General features: G+C 46.9%; 3 non-coding genes across 3 annotated transcripts; all 3 read left to right on the top strand.

Moving 5' to 3' along the window:
* The first annotated feature begins 280 nt into the window (after positions 1–280).
* Positions 281–353, top strand: TRNAT-CGU (transfer RNA threonine (anticodon CGU)). The gene has a single exon. It is a non-coding gene; the product is annotated as a tRNA-Thr (tRNA).
* An 836-nt stretch (positions 354–1189) lies between these two features.
* TRNAT-CGU (transfer RNA threonine (anticodon CGU)) lies at positions 1190–1262 on the top strand. The gene has a single exon. It is a non-coding gene; the product is annotated as a tRNA-Thr (tRNA).
* A 383-nt stretch (positions 1263–1645) lies between these two features.
* On the top strand, positions 1646–1718 carry TRNAA-CGC (transfer RNA alanine (anticodon CGC)). The gene has a single exon. It is a non-coding gene; the product is annotated as a tRNA-Ala (tRNA).
* The last annotated feature ends 16739 nt before the right edge of the window (positions 1719–18457 follow it).

Genomic DNA, 18457 nt, shown 5'->3' with positions numbered 1-18457 from the left:
CAGCGACACCATTCAGACTGTGGTTTAATAACCACAAGGCGCATGCCACAACTTTTCCTAACCTACCCCTATCTAAGCACATGAAAGCGACCGGACATTCACTCGATAACCTAACAGCAACCATATTAGAATCTGGCTTTAAGTCTCACCACGAACGGGAAGCACGCGAATCATTTCTCATCTACAAATATAAAGCACTGTCATTCGGCATTAACGAAAGATTGTCACTCCTACTTCTAAATTCACATATAAACCCAAAAAAGTGGATGGAGGGAAGGCCGCTGTGATAGCTCAGTGGTTAGAGCATCGAACGCGTAATTCGAAGGTCGTAGGTTCGATTCCTGCTCACAGTTGGTAAATTTTCATCCACTTTTCTTTCTTCCTATTTACATTCCATTGATTTTAATAACTTCCCCTGTACATTCCTTGGCATTACTGTCTGTTATATCTCATTAATATTGTGTTAAAAACACGGAAAAACGAGCCCTTAGGTATACACTTCTTTCCCTTATTCCATTGAACGAGGGTCTCGTACTGGCAGACTTGGTGTGTTTAGGTTGTATAAGAGGGACAATTAATAAGCTGCCCGCTCATAATAAGTTCACGTGCTACGTGACGCCAAACATGCGCATAAGAGTGTTTTTACACTCGTCGTTTGGCCTATAGATGGCGCTGACCGTCACTTCTATTTCTAAATTCAAATATAAACCCAAAAAGTGGATGGAGGGAAGGCCTCTGTGATAGCTCAGTGGTTAGTGCATCGAACGCGTTATTCGAAGGTCGTAGGTTCGATTCCTGCTCACGGCTGGTTATTTTTTCATCCACTTTTCTTTCTTCTTATTTACATTCCATTGGTTTTAATAACTTCCCCTGTACATTCCTTGGCATTACTGTCTGTTAGTTCTCATTATTATTGTGTTAAAACACGGAATAACGAGCCCTTAGGTATACACTTGTTTCCCTTATTTTATTGAACGAGTGTCTCGTACTGGCAGACTTGGTGTGTTTAGGCTGTATAAGAGGGACAATTATTCAGCTGTCCGCTCATAATAAGTTCACGTGCTACGTGACGCCAAACATGCGCATAAGAGTGTTTTTACACTCGTCGTTTGGCCTATAGATGGCGCTGACTGTCACTCCTACTTCTAAATTCACATATAAACCCAAAAAAGTGGATGGAGGGAAGGCCGCTGTGATAGCTCAGTGGTTAGAGCATCGAACGCGTAATTCGAAGGTCGTAGGTTCGATTCCTGCTCACAGTTGGTAAATTTTTCATCCACTTTTCTTTCTTCCTATTTACATTCCATTGATTTTAATAACTTCCCCTGTACATTCCTTGGCATTACTGTCTGTTATATCTCATTATTATTGTGTTAAAAACACGGAAAAACGAGCCCTTAGGTATACACTTCTTTCCCTTATTTCATTGAACGAGGGTCTCGTACTGGCAGACTTGGTGTGTTTAGGCTGTATAAAAGGGACAATTAATCAGCTGCCCGCTCATAATAAGTTCACGTGCTACGTGACGCCAAACATGCGCATAAGAGTGTTTCTACAATCGTCGTTTGGCCTATAGATGGCGCTGACTGTCACTCCTACTTCTAAATTCACATATAAACCCAAAAAAGTGGATGGAGGGAAGGCCGCTGTGATAGCTCAGTGGTTAGAGCATCGAACGCGCTATTCGAAGGTCGTAGGTTCGATTCCTGCTCACGGCTGGTTATTCTTTCATCATATATATATATATATATATATATATATATATATATATATATATATATATATATATATATATTGACGCGTGTCTACATGTAGACAAAAACGACGATGGGGGATTTACTGGACACGAGATAGTGAGACTCTGGCTTCACTCGAGACCGACGAAGACGATCTTGTGGCTCAGCTGTTGAGAACACGCTGCTTTCGTTGCCTCAAGGTGTACCTCTGTGTTATTCGCGTTGTACCGCGGCACTGGTGGAGGCGCTGAACCGCAATTCTGTCAGATTCTCTACACGCCTGCTGGGATCCATTCATCGAGTCCAGAATCATTGTCACCAATAGAAACTCCAGTGCACCGCTCCAGTCGATAGCTGCGAGGCATCGCGCCATAGCTCACTCACTCGTCGGAACCTACTAGGCACCGTACGACTCAACCAATGACCAACGCAAGCCCGCAACAGGTGCCCCAAGGCAGCTTTCCGACGCACACATCTCAGGTAACCATTTTCAACCCCTCGTTCCCGATCGCTTTAGTGGCGGTGCCAATGAAGACTTTCGCTGGCTTGACAACTACGAGCATGTTGCCAAGGTCAATCATTGGTCCGAAGAGGATAAGCATCCTCGTGTCTATTTCTACCTTGACGACGGTGCTCGTACTTGGTATGAGAATAGAGAAGGCAATCTGTCAGCTTGGCCCGACTTTCGACAGAAGTTCGTCGATACCTTCGCCAATGTCGATTTAAGGGACCGCGCACAGCAGTTGTTGGAGCTACGGGTTGAAAAACCCAACGGAACCGTTGCATTGTTTCTCGAGGACACGACTCGCCTCTTTCATCGAGCTAACCCGCACATGACGGAAGATAAAAAGATGAGTTACCTCATGCGTGGTGTCAAGGAACAGCTTTTCACCGGGCTACTGCGCAACCTCCAAATACCGTGGTTGACTTCAATAATGAAGCCACGGCTATTGAGCGGGCCCTTTATCAACGCAGCGGGTAATATGACCACATGTCCAGCTGTCCAGCAATGTCCTAATCAATGCTAACGCCATGACGTTTGAGAGTCGGAGCTCCTTACGACAGTTGATTAGGGAGACACTTCGCAAAGATTTGAAGAGGTTACGAACTCCGGTTGCTGAAAATCCCATCGCGTCAATCGCTGCAGTCGTACGCGCTGATATCCACCAAGCGTTGTCTACGGCTGGTCCTGATACTCAGTAGCGTCCTATGAGCTACGCTGCCGCTCTCCGACGTCCACCACTTACTATGCCGACGCTGTACCATCAGGTGTCCATGGCTCCCTGGTCTCCACCGCAAGAGCAGACACTGCATCGACCACCCACGCTACAGCCATACAACCAGCCGTCCACAGCCACCGCATGGGAAGCGACGCCAGGGGAGATGCTCAGACGTCCACCGACCCGAAAAACCGATGCATGGCGCACAGTGAACAGACGTCCACTACGTTTTCATTGCGGAGGTGCAGGCCATATTGCCCGTCATTGCTGGCATCGAGGTGATTCAATCTGTCTTCATCGACCATGGTTTGACGGTCGACGTGCCAATGACGAACACACTCGACGTCGTGACGACACCCCTTTCTATGGAGCTCGTTCTCACTTTGAGGATTTCTGTACCACTGCAGAGGAGGCAATGCCTACTCACCCTTCTAGTCGGAGACGTCAATCCCACTCTCCGTCCTCTGCGTATTCGCCTTTGTCGCTCCGCCACACCTACGCGGACCTTAATACAAGAAGGTCACCTAGCCCGCGACGGGGAAACTGAGGGTGGCAATCTGTGGGGGCAAGGTTGCAGGCCATAAGGATGACGACAAGAAGCACCCACAGCATGACGTCGTAGAGCCGTCAAGCCGTGAAAACGATGAAATTGTGACTGCCGACCTTAGTGTTTTTGACGGCCAAAAAATTACAGCTTTAGTCGACACTGGGGCTGACTTCTCTATTATTAGTCAGGACCTCACCGACAGCCTCAGAAAAGTGATGACGCCGCGGACGGGTTCTCACATAAGAACGGCAGGGAGCCAGTTACTGATGCCCTCTCGAAGATGTACCGCGACAATTGACATCAGAGTTTCTCCTTTTATTGCGTCGTTCGACGTTATCACCGCACGCTGCAGAGAAGTAATTCTTGGCATAGATTTTTTACGGCAATATGGCGTCGTTATCAACATACCAGAGGGCTTGATTACGTTTTGCAACAGTTCGGGCTTACCCAATTTTCCAGAGGCCTGACCAAACCAACTGCGTATTACTGATGACGACATGGTTGTCCCTCCTAGGTCATGCACGCCTGTTTCTGTGGCTGCCGCTGCTAAGTTTGACGCCGAAGGAGATGAAGGCCAAATAAGCTCGCTGCTCTTCACCCATGGTATTTCCGTCGCACGACGTATCGTCAGAGTTGCTGCTGGACGCACGGACTTGCTGCTGACCAATTTTAGTGCTGAGCGGCGGCACCTTCCTAAAGGCATGGCTGTCGCTTACTTCGACGATGTCGTAGATGCCGAAGGCTGCTTGGCGGTAGTCGATGAGTCGCTAAATCTTGATTCAGCTCCTGTTCTGGATGTTAACACTACTTTGCCGAAAGACGACCGCTGCAGACTCCTTGAGCTACTGGTCAAATTTCAAGACAGCTTTTCGATAACATCAAGAGTTGGCCACACGCCACTAACCAGGCATCGAATAATTACCGACGAAACGGGGAGACCTATACACCACAACCCTTATCGTGTGGCTCCAAAAAAACGTGAAGCGATACAACAGTAGGTAGACAAAATGATTGAAGCTGACGTCATTCAGCCTTCACACAGCCCCTGGGCGTCACCTGTAGTCCTCGTTAAGAAAAAGTACGGCACCCTGCGCTTCTGTGTGAATTACCGCAAGCTAAATTAAGTGACAAAGAAAGACGTATATCCACTACCGCGTATAGACGACTCTCTCGACAGACTTTGACACGCTCGATACTTCTCTTGAATGGATTTGCGGAGTGGATATTGGCAAATTGAGGTGGACCCGAGAGACCGCGAGAAGACCGCTTTTGTAACACCACATGGTTTATATGAGTTTAAGGTCTTGCCACTCGGTTTGTGCTTAACGCCTGCTACCTTTCAAAGACTCATGGATACCGTGCTTTCTGGGTGGAAGTGGAAAACATGCTTCGTATATCTGGACGACGTCATAGTGTTCTCCACCACGTTTGACGAGCACCTTGAAAGACTTCAGGTGGTCTTACGAGTCATACAGTCCGCGGGCCTGACGTTGAAGCCTGAGAAGTGCCACTTTTGCTACGAAGAGCTGCGATAACTTGGTCATGTTGTCAGTTATGCAGGTGTTCCTCTCGATCCTGAAAAAATCGCAGCCTTAGAATAGTTCCCTATGCCAACCGATAAAAAGGCAGTCAGACGCTTTCGCGGCCTCTCTGCATATTATCCACAATTTATCGCAGACTTCGAACGCATACCATCACCGTTAACTCGCCTCACGAGAGAAGACGTCACCTTTGAGTGAAATAACGAAGAGGAAGCTACTTTTAACGATCTTCGCCAGCGACTACAAACACCTTTAGTCCTTGCCCACTTCGACGAGAGAGCCCGTACGATGCTTCACACCGATACTAGCAATGTTGGTCTGGCAGCTGTCCTTGCGCAGCAGCAAGAGGGCACAGAAAAGGTAATCGCTTACGCAAGCAGAACGTTAACACGCACTGAGGCTAATTACTCCACGAGTGAGAAGGAATGTCTCGCCTTGGTATGGGCGGTACAAAAATTCGTCCGTATGTATATGGCCGCCCCTTCAAAGTAATTAGCGACCACCACTCACTGTGTTGGTTAACAAATCTTAAAGCCCCTACCGGCCAATTAGCGCGTTAGAGTCTCAGGCTGCAAGAATTCGATATGGCAGTCGTACATAAGTCAGGGAAGCGACATATGGACGCCAACTGTTTGTCCCGTTCGCCCATTGAGTCGGCCAACCTACCCGAGGAGGAGGAAACATCCTTTCTTGGTTTCCTCGACACGACCGCTATTGCGCAGCAACAACGGGACAACGCTTTCTTGCTTGGCTTAGTTACCTACTTGGATGGCAGATCTCGGTAGGCGCCAAGAGTTTTCGCAAGAGTGTTGTCATCGTTTTGTTTACGGGGCAGAGTACTCTACAAAAGAAATTTTTGTCGACGGGATCTGCTTATATACTCGTAATCCCAGCAGCCCTTCGCACCGAAATACTGAAAGCATGCCACGACGAGGTTACCTCTGGCCACTTCAGTTACACGAGAATGTTGGAGAGGGTACAGCAAAGGCATTACTGGCCAAGACTAACTACAGCCGTGAAGAATCACGTTCGTACCTGTCTTGACTGCCAGCGACGCAAGTCACCACCAACTAAACTAGCTGGCCTCCTGCAACCCGTACATGTACCAATGACTCCATTCCAACAGATTGGCATGGATATTTTGGGCCCGCTCCCTATTTCTACTGCAGGCAACCGATGGGTTATCGTCGCGACGGATTATCTGACCCATTATGCCGAGGCAAAGGCTATCCAGAGAGGTACTGGAGCGGAGGTAGCAAGATTTCTCATCGAGAATATTGTGCCGAGGCATTGTACACCAACCGTCGTAATCACAGACAGAGGAACCGCATTTATGGCAGCTATTTTGGACCATGTCTTGATGCTGAGTGGAACAACGCATCGTAAGAACACCGCCTACCACCTAAAAACGAACGGGCTGACAGAGGGTCTAAACAAAACCATTAAAGACATGCTTATATGTACGTAGACGTTGAAAACAAAAATTGGGATGAGATCATGCCATACATAACGTTTGCATACAACATGGCCAAGCAAGAAACAACCCGCATGACATCGTTCAGCCTCGTTCGTGGACGGGAAGTACGAACCATGTTAGATGCAATGTTACCGCGTGAAGGTGACGACATTGTCCCGGACGCCGACACGTTTACAGAACGCGTGGAAGAAGCTAAGGGACCTGCACGTTTACTGATAAGCCAGCAGCAGGAGTACCTTAAAGGCCGCTACAATGCTCACCGCAGAACAGTCGTCTTCCGAACTGGTTACAAAGTATGGGTTTGGACGCCCATACAGAAACGAGGATTTTCCATAAAGCTCATAAGAAGATAATTTGGATCGTACTCAGTGCTGCGACGACTGATTGATGTTACTTATGAAGTTGTCTCCGACAGTTCAGTACAAGGCGTCGCCAGTACCAACCAGAACTCGTTCACGTAGTCCGCATGAAACCTTACGTCAGCGAGTGATTGCGTGAGACTTTTCTTGAGGAAAAAGAACTTCATTACAGACTCCGCATCGAAGCGATGCTCTTTGAGAGGGAGACAAATGACGCGTGTCTACATGTGGACGAAAACGATGATGGGGGATTTATTGGACATGAGGTAGTGGGACTTGAGCTTCACTCGAGACCGAAAAAGACGATCTTATGGCGCAGCTTTGGTGAGCACATTGCTTTCGTTGCCTCAAGGTGTACCTGTCTTTTATTTGCGTTGTACCACGACAACAATAATAGGGCTAGTTTTTCCGTGTTTCGACACTATATTATTGAGATCTAACAGACACTAATGCCAAGAAAATATAAGGGAAGTTATTAGAACAAATGTAATGTAAATAGGAAAAAAAGAAAAGTGGGTGAAAAAATAACCAGCCGTCAGCAGGAATCGAATCTACGACCTTCGAATAACGCATTCGATGCTCTAACCACTGAGCTATCGCAGCGATATACATAAGATCTGTTAGAACTCATATATATATATATATATATATATATATATATATATATATATATATATATATATATATATAATAAATCCCGGCTGCGGCGGCTGCGTTTCCGATGGAGGCAGAATCGTTGTAGGCCCGTGTGCTCAGATTTGGGCACACGTTAAAGAACCCCAGGTGGTCAAAATTTCTGGAGCCCTCCACTACGGCGTCTCTCATAATGAAATGGTAGTTTTGGGACGTTAAACCTCACATATCAATATATATATAAATATATATATATATGTTTATATATTTATATATTCGACTCATCCCCTTATGAAGGGAGGACCCCTCCCGAAACTGTTGGGAAATAAATATATTTATCCTTAATGACAACGCTCCCGTTGTGCCATATCCCTTACCTTCACTATAAATAAATATATATATATATATATATATATATATATATATATATATATATATATATATGTATGTGTGTGTGTGTGTGTGTAAATATATATATATATATATATATATATAATGAGATCTTATATAATAAAAACGAGCCCTTAAGTATACAGTTCTTTCTTAATTCAATAACGAGGGTCTCGTACTGGCACACTTAGTGCCTTTAGGTTGTATACGAGGGACTCTTGGTCAGCTGCCCACTCGTAATAAGTTCACGTGCTACGTGACGCCAAATGGGCTCATAAGAGTGTGCCACACTCGCCGCCATCGCTACTGGTGGCGCTGACTGACACTCCCATGATGATAAGGGGCGCGAAAAAAACGACACACAACAGAGAAGAAGTACACGGGACGACGCGCTACTAGCAACTGGAATATTTTATTCAGGAAACACCATTTATACCGCAGTGACATCAAATTTAACCCAACGAATCGACCAAAAAACTAAAAATACATGCTCAGCATGCCTATAAGTAACGTTGCAGATAGGCTATCTCCCCTTCCTGCAGACTGATAGAGGGGTGGCTGATGCAATCAGGCCCCTCCCTCTGGATAAAGAGGGCTTCTATAATCTCCCTCTCCGCTGAGCCCCTGTGCCTGTAGATTACAGTTGTCTGCTCAAATACCGGCTTACAGTTACCCTGATCGCATCCTCTGCAATGCATCGCCAGATGCGTGAACGGCCTTCCTATTAAAGAGCTGCTGTGCTCTCGCAACCGCACGTTGAGGCATCTACCAGTTTGCCCTATGTATGCCTTGCCGCACGACAGTGGTATTCTATATACAACACCACGTGCGCAAGGAACGAACTGCCTTACGTGCTTAATGGCACATCCTCTTTTTTCACACTGCTTTGGCCTACCTGTCTTCTTACCAACCGCTGAGCAGATGCGGCCCACCTTGTTTTCTGCGGAGAACACGAGATCCACCCCATACCTCGAAGCCACTCTCTTAAGGCCGTGCGAAAGCCAGTGGATATACGGGATTTTTGACACTCTTTTTCTTCCCTGCGGGACATTCTTGTCTAGGCCTGTCCCAGGCCGTTGCTTAATGGACTTTTTTATTTTTTCGCAAGCAGCAGCTAAGACACTATCAGGAAACGCCGCGTCTCTTAGTCTTTCCACCTGCGCGAAAAAACTTGTCTCCATAAGATGTGGGCATGATCTGTCCAACGCCGTTTTTAGGCACGTCATGGCAATGCCATTTTTTACTAGGCGAGAGTGCCCAGAGCTGTAATCAAGAAGCGGCTTCGCGGTCCTAGGGGAAAACATCCAACACACGTGTTTTTGTTGGAATGACAGCTGCAAATCCAGAAAACGCAGCTTTCCATTCTTCGGCACTTCGCGCGTGAATGTCAAGCCCCGCCCCTTATTACCAAACACACTGAGCACTTCATCAACTCTGCTATCAAAGTTGTCTGAATTAATCAACAGCAAATAGTCGTCCACATATCTGTACACTTTTTGGACCAAACCATCAAGGCCAGTTACAAGATCGTTGTCAACTCTGGCTAAAAAAATGTTGCTCAGTACTGGAGCCACTTTGGATCCAATACAGATCCCTGATCTCTGCACAAAGTTCTTACCCTTCCAGCCGACGTACGTGTGTTTTATGTAAAAGAACAATAATTCTAAAAAACTTTGAACAGAGATGCCGCACTTGGTCACAAACTTCATTTCATCATTGTTGCCAATGCACTCTTTCACACTAGTCATCAGTTCATCATGAGGCAGTGAATAATATAAGTCTTCTATGTCGATGCTAAATCCCGAAGTGTTCTCATGGACATTTCCTTTAAGGAAATCCACTACCGTAGACGAGTTCGGAATGATGAACGGGTCCTCCACTTTCAGTGAGCTCAACTGCGACTGAAGATAGGTAGACACCGCAAGACACCAAGTGCCTCTCTCCGACACGATCGCACGGAAAGGAACGTCTGGTTTGTGTGTTTTCACTGAAAAGAATGTCTCCATAGTTGAGCCTTTCATCTTTTTCACTTCACCGCACACCTTTTCCAAGTTTAACCGAAGCAGGAGCTCGCGCACTTTTTTTACTACCTCCTGCGGCTTCTCCGACACTTCGCGAAAGTTTTTACACACCGCCGCACCTGCTTTTTCACTGAACATACCTTCAGGCATAACTACAAAGGATCCTTCTTTGTCCGACAGAAGAACACGCAGGCCATTAGTGGTAAAAAAAATCGATAGCGGGATCGAGACTAACAACCCGTTTTTTCTTACCTTCTGACCGCGGTAGAAGTTCCACGCACTCTGTGATACACCTAGATTTGTCTTCTTCCTTGACCTTGTTGGACACCGACCTTGCCAAGGCGACCTTATCGATGGCCCGTAGGTGTGGCTCCAAACAAAACTTTGGGCCCAGCTGAAGCACTCTCTTGTGTTCCTCAGGAATGTGGACGTCATCCATGACGACTACCGGCCGTTCAGGGAGGCGCTTTTTCTTTCTTGTCGGCAGTGTGGGACGAACGCTGTTCCAGAGGAGCTCCGTGACTTGGTCAGCGATTTTTGTCCAACTCCCGAAAGCGCGCATTCCACCTTGCCGTTCACACGAGACTACAAGGCAATCCCTGAAGAAACGCACCTGATGCTGCCACTCAGCGCTGAGAATCCTGCACATACGCCGGCAATGGCCTTCCGAAGGTTGCATCCATCCACACATCTGTTGCAATTCAGGGGGGCACAAGGATTCTCTTGCATACCAAGAAGCTGTTCTTGCCTTGCATTTGTAGATTCCGATGAGGGCCGTCATCACCGAGGGGTTGAACAAGACTGCGTTAGAACACTCAAAAGAGCCCTTTGTACAAGAAATTATACTCAGTAAAGTAAAAAGTTGGGCGAGTTGGTGCTGGTTCATGATGATAAGGGGCGCGAAAAAAACGACACACAACAGAGAAGAAGTACACGGGACGACGCGCTACTAGCAACTGGAATATTTTATTCAGGAAACACCATTTATACCGCAGTGACATCAAATTTAACCCAACGAATCGACCAAAAAACTAAAAATACATGCTCAGCATGCCTATAAGTAACGTTGCAGATAGGCTATCTCCCCTTCCTGCAGACTGATAGAGGGGTGGCTGATGCAATCAGGCCCCTCCCTCTGGATAAAGAGGGCTTCTATAATCTCCCTCTCCGCTGAGCCCCTGTGCCTGTAGATTACAGTTGTCTGCTCAAATACCGGCTTACAGTTACCCTGATCGCATCCTCTGCAATGCATCGCCAGATGCGTGAACGGCCTTCCTATTAAAGAGCTGCTGTGCTCTCGCAACCGCACGTTGAGGCATCTACCAGTTTGCCCTATGTATGCCTTGCCGCACGACAGTGGTATTCTATATACAACACCACGTGCGCAAGGAACGAACTGCCTTACGTGCTTAATGGCACATCCTCTTTTTTCACACTGCTTTGGCCTACCTGTCTTCTTACCAACCGCTGAGCAGATGCGGCCCACCTTGTTTTCTGCGGAGAACACGAGATCCACCCCATACCTCGAAGCCACTCTCTTAAGGCCGTGCGAAAGCCAGTGGACGTGCACAACAGTGGATGGTGGTGGCATTGAGTGCGCTTCGTCGACGACTCGCTGTATCTCGTAGGTGAGGTTGGTGATCTTGCGAATGACTTTGTATGGTCCATCATAGCGAAATAAAAGTTTTTCTGAGAGGCCGACGTGACGACATGGGGTCCACAAGAGTACGAGAGAACCTGGTGCATACGAAACTTCGCGGTGGTGACGATCGTATCGATCGTTCTGAGATGCTTGAGAAAGCATGAGTCGTTCTCGGGCAATCTGTCGTGCTGCGTCGGCTCGCTCGATGGCATCGCGGACGTATGTGACAGGGGAGCTTGAACCAGCGGGAAGGAGTGTATCAAGAGGGAGAGAGGGTTCCCGTCCATAAAGAAGGTAGAACGGGGAATAGCCTGCGGTGTCATGTCTGGAGGAGTTGTAAGCGAAGGTGACGTAGCATAACGTTGCGTCCCAGTCACGGTGGTCTGGAGAAGCACACAATGCCAACATGTCCGTGATAGTGCGATTCAGGCGCTCTGTAAGTCCATTAGTTTGTGGATGGTATGCCGTTGTGAACTTGTGGTTCGTGGAACAGGAACGTACGATATCCTGGACGACGCAAGATAAAAAGTATCGTACTTGGTCAGTAACGAGCTGTCGAGGAGCGCCGTGATGCAATATGATGTCATGTAGCAGAAAGTCGGCGACATCGGTAGCGCAGCTGGTTGGAAGAGCGCGGGTGATCGCGTAACGTGTCGCGTGGTCGGTCGCCACGGCAACCCATTTGTTCCCGGATGCAGAAGTGGGAAATGGCCCGAGAAGGTCGAGCCCTACGCGGTAGAATGGTTCAGCAGGAATCTCACTAGGGTTAAGAAGGCCAGCTGGAAGCGATGTTGGTCGTTTTCGACGTTGACAAAGGTCGCAGCTGGCGACATACTTTTGCACAGAGCGATATAGGCGTGGCCAGAAAAAACGGCGCCGGACGCTATCATAAGTGCGGGTGACTCCCAGGTGACCAGCGGCAGGTTCATCGTGAAGCTGTCGGAGAACATCTACACGCAAATGGGAAGGCACGACGAGAAGGCGGTCAGGACCATTAGGCGCATGTTGTGGCGGTAGAGAACTCCTTCATGAAGGAAATACAAGTTCAGAGAAGTGGGTGGAGTAGCGGAACTCAGGCTTTCTATGGTGGGAAGTAAATTCGGGTCGCGGCGTTGCTCAGAAGCGATATCAAGAAAGTCTGATATTGATAAGACGCAAGCCTCCGTAGCTCTCTCTGTGGCGTTTGGTGGATCCACTGGATACTGTGACAGGCAGTCGGCGTCTTGATGGAGGTGACCAGATTCATACACGACCGCGAAGGTGTATTCTTGGAGGCGTAGAGACCAACGACCGGGACGTCCCATGGGATACCTTTAGCGAGGAAAGCTAGCAGAGTGCATGATGATCAGTTACAACAGTAAAACTGCCGCCGAAGAGGTACGGGCGAAATTTAGCGACAGCCCAAACACGAGCAAGACACTCTATTTCGGTGATGAAATAGTTCATCTCGGCAGTGGATAAAAGGCGGCTGGCGTAGGCGATGACACAGTCACGTCCATGCTGACGCTGAGCTAAAACAGCACCAATTTCGTGGTCACTCGCGTCCATACGAACTTCTGTCGGGGCAGTCTGATCGAAGTGGGCTAATATTGGCGTGGTCGTGAGGGCTGCAATGAGCGCCAAAAATGCAGCACTCTGAGGCGAATTCCAAGTAAATGGGACGTCTTTTTTAAAAAGCTCGGTGAGAGGTCACGCAATATCGGCGAAATTTCGGATGAAGCGGCGAAAGTAGGAGCACAAACCAAGGAAGCTCCGGACATCCTTATGAGAAGAGGGCACGGGAAATTGAGTCAATGCGCGAATTTTGTCCGGATCGGGCTGTACCCCAGATGCGTTAACGAGGTGACCAAGTACAGTTATTTCGCGACGGCCGAAACGACATTTGGAGGATTTCAACTGGAGACCAGCGTTGCGAAATACTTGGAGAATACTGGACAGTCACTCTAGATGGCTTGCGAACGTCGGTGAAAAAACAATTATATCATCTAAGTAGCATAAGCAAGTGGACCATTTGAAGCCGCGCAGAAGGGAGGCCATCATGCGCTCAAAGGTGGCCGGCGCATTACAAAGCCCAAACGGCATTACTTTAAATTGGTATAACCCATCGGGGGTTACAAATGCTGTTTTTTCTCGGTCCCGTGGGTCAACAGCGATCTGCCAATAACCAGATCGAAGGTCAATGGACGAGAAAAACTTTGCGCCATGAAGGCAGTCAAGGGCGTCATCTATTCTTGGTAAAGGGTAAACGTCCTTCTTAGTGACCTTGTTGAGATGTCTTTAGTCGACGCAAAACCGCCATGTGTTGTCCTTCTTCTTGACAAACACTACCGGGGATGCCCACGGACTAGATTAGTGTTCGACGTTGCCTTTGGCGAGCATTTTCTCGACCTCTTTCTGGATGACAGAGCGTTCGGCAGCGGAGACGCGGTAAGGGCGGCGATGAATTGGGTTGGCATCGCCGGTGTTGAAGTGATGGGTCACAACTGATGTCTGGCCTAAAGGGTGGTTGTCAAGATCGAATATGTCCGCATAGGATGTCAACAGACGGTGGAGGTCTTGTGCGTCGGGGGGCGAAAGATCTAGCGCTATCATTTTGGCAATGTCAATGCTTGACAGGTTGGGCGCAGTGAGCAAATTGACGTGCGGAGTAGGTTGCTGAGCCGACAGTTTAGAAATATCACACTCTTGCAACGACGACATGACGCCTAGTTTAATACCAGCAGGCAGCACATGCGTGGAGAAAGAAACCAAAGTTCAAAAGAGACAGATGGGTCTGATTGTGGCATACTCTCACCACGGTGCGCGGGACAGCAATGGAGTGATTTAGCCCAACGTCGGTAATAGGTGAAACGACATATTCACCATCGCGCACAGGCGGATCACACACGAGCTGGACGTAAGTCGCGGCTTGCGGCGGAAGATGCAGGAACTCGGTGGCACAAAGGCGACTTTGGGCGTCATGGGCAACAGCGGCGTCAAAAGGCAGTTCCAAATGAAGAAGACCCGTCGAGCAGTCGATAAGGGCGAAGTGCGCAGAGGGAAAGTCGAGGCCAAGAATCACGTTATGTGGGCCCTGCTCAAGCACGGTGAACAATACGACGGTCTGGCGCCCAGCAATACACACGCGAGAGGTACACATGTCGAGAACGGCAAATGTGCTCCCATCGGCAAGTATTACTGCACACTTAATAGGAGGCGTGATCACTTTTCGCAGTTTAATACAGAGAGCAGCACTCATGACTGAAATTTGTGCACCAGTGTCTATGAGGGCTGTAACGGTAACGTCATCCACCAAAAGGTCCAAAATATTGCGGCGTGTAGAAGTCGTCGACAGAGAATTTGCAGAATGGGTCGTTAATGCAGCGTCACCTCCGGGAGCTGCATGGTCTAGTTTCCCGAGGTTGAGGAGCCAGGTCGTGCAGAGGACCTGGATCGAGAAATCATCGGCGAGAGAGATCGGCGGCCTTGGGGTGTTGGTGACCGGCAGAACCTTCGGCCCTGAACGTTAGTAGGAGCAGGCTGTGGATCGTACGGAGTAGAAAAGCGGCGAGAACTGCCTTCAAAGCGACACCATGTCCCAGTGTTCCAAGATGAATTGGATGACCAACGATTGTGACAGTAGCGTGGAATGTTGCCGGCGCGAGAGCAGTGAAAGCAGATCGGTCTATCATCCGAAGCAATGGCTGCAGGAGCCATTGCTTCGAGTTCGCGACGAACGATTCGGGTGACATTTTTGGACGATGTAGCTTGGGTGGACTTGGGGCTGTCTTCACAGGTCGAAGTGGCTGCAGTATTAGGCAGACGCGCAAACTGGCGGGTTATGCGACGGTTCTTGGCGTGCTCGAAGCGCTGACACTCCTTCACAACTGCGTCGACGGTGGCGCAATCTTTAACGATCAACAGATTGAAGGCGTCATCGGCAATTCCCTTCAATATGTGAGTGATTTTGTCAGTTTCGCTCATGTTCTCGTCCACCTTTCGACAGAGGCGCAATACGTCTTGTATGTAAGATACATATGATTCAGTCGATGTCTGCACGCGACATTTCAGGTCTTTCCTCGCGGCCTGCTGTCGCCAAAATGGCCTGCTGAATAACTCGAGAAGCTTCAATTTGCAAACGTCACAGCTGGTCAACTCCGACTCATGCGTCTCATACCAGGTGAGCGCCGTATCCCGCAAGTAAAATACAACGTTGGCCAGCATCAACGTATGGCCCCACCTATAGTATTCACTCACGCGCTCGTACAAAGCGACCCAATCTTCAACATTCACCTTGTCCTTGCCTGTGCCCGAGAAGGTTGCGGGGTCTCGTGGAGGCAGGATAATCAGGGAGGCAGCTGCTGCTGGTGCTGGTGCTGCTGGTGCTGGTGCTGCTGGTGCTGGTGCTGCTGGTGCTGCTGGTGCTGCTGGTGCTGGTGCTGCTGCTGCAGCTGCGGCTGCTGTTGCTCTTGTGGGTGGGCCTGTTGAGCCATTGCAGGAAAATGAAGGTGGCGACCACTTCGAAGTTCTGTGTTGGTTTGAAGGAAAAGCCAGGTAGGCGTACCCAGCGCCTCCACCAATAATCTTACAAGAAAACGTATATTTACAGATATTTACAACGATTACACGCGATGACAATGCCTGGCGCACTGGCGGGCTGGGACCAGTCTCTAAACACTTCGTAGTTTTTTCTTTCAGCCAGGGACCCTCTACCGCTTTATGCCCCAATCCCACTACTGCCTTGTGGCAATATTATTGCTATAGAAATATCAGTTTTTAAATGATAACAATATACTTTCTCCTCACCACCAAGGTTTTTGCAAAGGGTTATCGACTGTGACACAATTAACGACAAATATTCACTACTTTGCTAGTCCACTTGACAAGTCAAGCCAAATCGACGTGATATTTCGGGACTTTAAGAAAGCGTTTGACCTTGTTCCTCACAGTAAACTTATTGAAAAACTCCAGTCAGTTAACCTTCCCGCATACATAGTTAACTGGGCGGCAGCTTATCTGTATAATCGCAAACAGTTTGTATCAATCGCTAATTACTCTTCTAATTAACTTTCAGTAACGTCTGAAGTACCCCAAGGTAGTGTTTTGAGACCTTTACTATTTCTAATATATATAAACGACATTGTTAACAAAATTTTTCCCCCTATTTAAATTAGGCTATTCGCAGACGATTGTATAGTGTTTAACGAAGTTTGTTTTCCTAATGATCAATAATGCCTAATTCTAACCTTCAAAACATCTTGTCATGGTGGGGGCGATAAGGTATGGAATTGAACAAGGAAAAAAAAGTCTACATGTCTATAACAAAAATATTATTATGATGTCGTTTTCTTATAACCTAGGATGTACACCGCTCACCAAAGTAAACCAATGCAAGAATCTTGGAATCATGATAGCTAGTGACCTAAGTTGAAATAACCACATTTCCAACATATGTAACTCCTCCTTCAAAAAACTGTGTTTTCTCAGGCACAAACTAAAGCACACTCCTCATTTTACTAAAATGCTAGCCTACACTTCACTCTTTCGCCGGAAACTAGAATATGCAAGCATCGTATGGGATCCCTACACAAAAACTAACATAAACGCTTTAGAGATGATTCAACGCAGAGCAGTTAGGCTCATTTTTTCTATATATAGAATAACTGACTCTCCCACTAGCCTAATGAAACAACATAATATCCAGACACTTCAGCTTCGAAGGAAAATACTCAGGCTAAAATTTCTCTACCAACTGAAAAACAACTCTTTCTCTCTGAACCCACACGCGTATGTGACACCACTTGCAGCACGTCGAACACGGTATCGTCACGAATTTTCTTTAACACCATATAAGACCAGAACTAACCTTTTCAAATATTTTTTCTTTCCGCGCACTATACACGATTGGAATAATCTGCATTTATCACAACTAATAAACGCAGATACCATTGAACATATATCTACTTGATGTTTCGCCATTGTCATGTTGATTAATCTTTCATTTCTTATTTTTAGTGTTCTTTTTTGTATTTCAATTCTTTTTTTTTGTATTTCAAGTGTCTTGCGGGGGTATAGGCAAATGTTTATGCGCATGCAATGTGTTCTTACTTCTGTTATTTCTTTCTGACGTTGTTTTCATTTATTATGTTTTTCGTATTTCTTCAGTGTACATCTCACTTAGTTGTGACTTTCTCCTTTCATTTTTTGTGATTGCTGTTCATGTATATATATATATATATATATATATATATATAGTGAGATATAACAGACAGTAATGCCAAGGAATGTACAGGGGAAGTTATTAACATTAATGGAATGTAAATAAGAAGAAAGAAAAGTGGATGAAAAAATTACCAACTGTAAGCAGGAATCGAACCTACGACCTTCGAATTACGCGTCGTAGGTTCGATTCCTGCTTACAGCTGGTAATTTTTTCATCCACTTTTCTTTCTTCTTATTTACATTCCATTAATGTTAATAACTTCCCCTGTACATTCCTTGGCATTACTGTCTGTTATATCTCATTATTATTGTGTTAAAAACACGGAAAAATGAGCCCTTAGGTATACACTTCTTTCCCTTATATATATATATATATATTAAATCAATTCATGTATTTGCCTTTCTGCTTGGACTGAAATAGGGTCCGCAGTATTGTATAAATAAGATAAAAATAAAATTAAATTAAGTGGCTGGGGGGACAGCTGTCGTTATAGCTCAGTGGTTGAGAGAGCATCGAGCACGTCATTGGAAGGTCGCGGGTTCGGATCCTGCCCACGGCAAGTTATCTTTTCACCAAGTTTTCTTCATATTTACATTACAATTTGGTCAAATATATTCCCCTACACTTTCCTTGGCCTTATTGTCTGTTAGATCTCATTAACATTGTGTAAAAACATGGAAAAACGAGCC

The sequence above is a fragment of the Rhipicephalus microplus genome, unplaced genomic scaffold (assembly GCF_043290135.1).
Source record: "Rhipicephalus microplus isolate Deutch F79 unplaced genomic scaffold, USDA_Rmic scaffold_13, whole genome shotgun sequence".
NCBI lineage: Eukaryota > Metazoa > Arthropoda > Arachnida > Ixodida > Ixodidae > Rhipicephalus > Rhipicephalus microplus.
This window is presented reverse-complemented; position numbering and strand designations above follow the sequence as displayed.